Source organism: Suricata suricatta, unplaced genomic scaffold, assembly GCF_006229205.1.
Source record: "Suricata suricatta isolate VVHF042 unplaced genomic scaffold, meerkat_22Aug2017_6uvM2_HiC HiC_scaffold_2434, whole genome shotgun sequence".
Classification (NCBI taxonomy): Eukaryota; Metazoa; Chordata; class Mammalia; order Carnivora; family Herpestidae; genus Suricata; species Suricata suricatta.
The window spans coordinates 1-1,663 of record NW_021869704.1 but is presented as its reverse complement, the minus strand read 5'-3'; the positions used below and the strand labels follow the sequence as shown (position 1 = coordinate 1,663).

The window sequence follows — 1,663 nt, the reverse complement described above, 5'->3', positions numbered from 1 at the left end:
TGCAGGTAACTTTTCATGTCCGCGTCCCCTTGGCCCATCTCTGGAGGCTGCCCCACCAGGAAGTCCTCCCTGTTCACATTCCGGGCCATGCAGAGCAGGATGTCGAAAAAGAGAGACAGCTGGGGCAAGGGCAGGAAGCACATCTATTGGGAAGCTTCCTAGGCTGAGCTGGGGCAGTCCCACTCCCAGAGACACTGACTCAGAGAAGAAAGGGACTAGCCTAAGGCCACACCACAAGGCTTCCAGTGTCAGGGCCTCTACCCAAGGTCAGGGGTCCCCAGCCCAAGCCTCCAGTCACCTGGACAGGCCGGGCTCCAGAGTCTAAGCCCATGTAGGTACAGGCATCCAAGGGTGGGCTCACATGGGTGGCCAGGAGGTGCTCAGCAGTCTCCACAGAGAAGAAGGCGATCCCTGAGACCTAGAGAGGTCAAGGTCAGGTTGTGGGACTCTGGAGCCAGTCTGGGGCCTGAGTTGGGAAGGACACAGATAGATGGGCCAAGCAAGGCTGACTGCCAAACCAGGCAGGGCCCTTTGTCTTTGAGCCACTCCAGTGCCCAGCCTCCAAGCTTGGGAGGGGCTCCCACCAAGGGACCCCTCAACAGCCACCTTCTGGGACCCCCACCCCAATTGTCAGGCCTCCCTGAACTAGATATAGAGAATGAGAAATAGCTCCCCATCTTCCTCAAGGTCCAGTCCCAGACCCTTACCCAATGTTCCTATCCTTGCTTTTCATTCTAGAAGGATCCCCCAAGTCAGATTCTAGACTTCCTCCCAACTGTATTCCTGAAATTACTCACATGCTGGTTCCAGCCTTTCTGCCACACCTGCCTGAGATCCTAGCTCCACCGGCTCCCCTGAATGCTAGTTCCAGATCTTACTCATATTCTGGTTCGAGCCTGCCCCAGAATCTTCTGGAAGGAGTGCAGATAGGCGAACCCTCCCTTCTTGTCCCAGAAGGTCTCCAAAGCCCCCCGCATGGGTCTGGCAGCTGTACCAGTGGAACCCGCCCATCCGGCCTGGCACACCGTTGTATCTCTGCCTCGGTGCCCTGGTAGTAAATGTCCAAAACGAAGCCCTATGTGGGGGGAGAAAACAGGGTGAGGGAAAGGAGCAAGAAAGGACCAGCAAGGAGGGCACAGCAAGGTGTTCTCCAAATGAAAACCTAGGATAGAAGGCTGACAAGTACCAGGGTGCTCCCAGGGACAGAGTGCCGGAAACTCCCACCCCCGACGGTAGAGGGCAGGCTTTGAATGTTTCCACAGCCTCAAGCACAGACTCTAGCTCAGGGCCAGTGTGCAATTCATGTTTGGCAAACGACTAAGTGAGCGCAAGGGCTGTTCAGAGGGGAACTCCTCCAACCTGGACCCTGCTAGAAAGTGTAGAAGGAGAGGTTTCCCTGAGCATAGGACCGGGAGGTCAGTCCAGATAGTTAAGCTGCCCACACAGCTGCCCCAGGGGCCCTACCTGGGCGTCGGTGAGGTAAACGCCGTGGTTCCGGGCATAGGCCGGGCTCCCTGGAAGGGCAATCACTCTGGCTCCCCGGAAGTTGTCCCAGCTGATCCCTGTGAGTGGGGCATTTAGGAGGTTCCCCAGGGGCCTCAACCCAAGACAGGGGTCCCCAACCAGGAGGAGGCAAGAGCATAGGAAGGGGCATTCAGACAAC

The 1,663-nt window shown here is 57.2% G+C and overlaps 1 long non-coding RNA gene across 2 annotated transcripts; it reads right to left on the bottom strand.

Moving 5' to 3' along the window:
- Positions 1-11: 11 nt before the first annotated feature.
- LOC115284875 lies at positions 12-1,570 on the bottom strand. 2 transcript variants are annotated; one of them, XR_003905366.1, is made up of 4 exons: positions 1,465-1,570; positions 995-1,075; positions 299-418; positions 12-119 (listed from the first exon to the last, which is right to left on the bottom strand). It is a non-coding gene; the product is annotated as an uncharacterized LOC115284875 (long non-coding RNA). The 2 variants fall into 2 exon arrangements; XR_003905365.1 differs by having other exon boundaries at positions 299-1,075.
- Between the last annotated feature and the right edge of the window lie 93 nt (positions 1,571-1,663).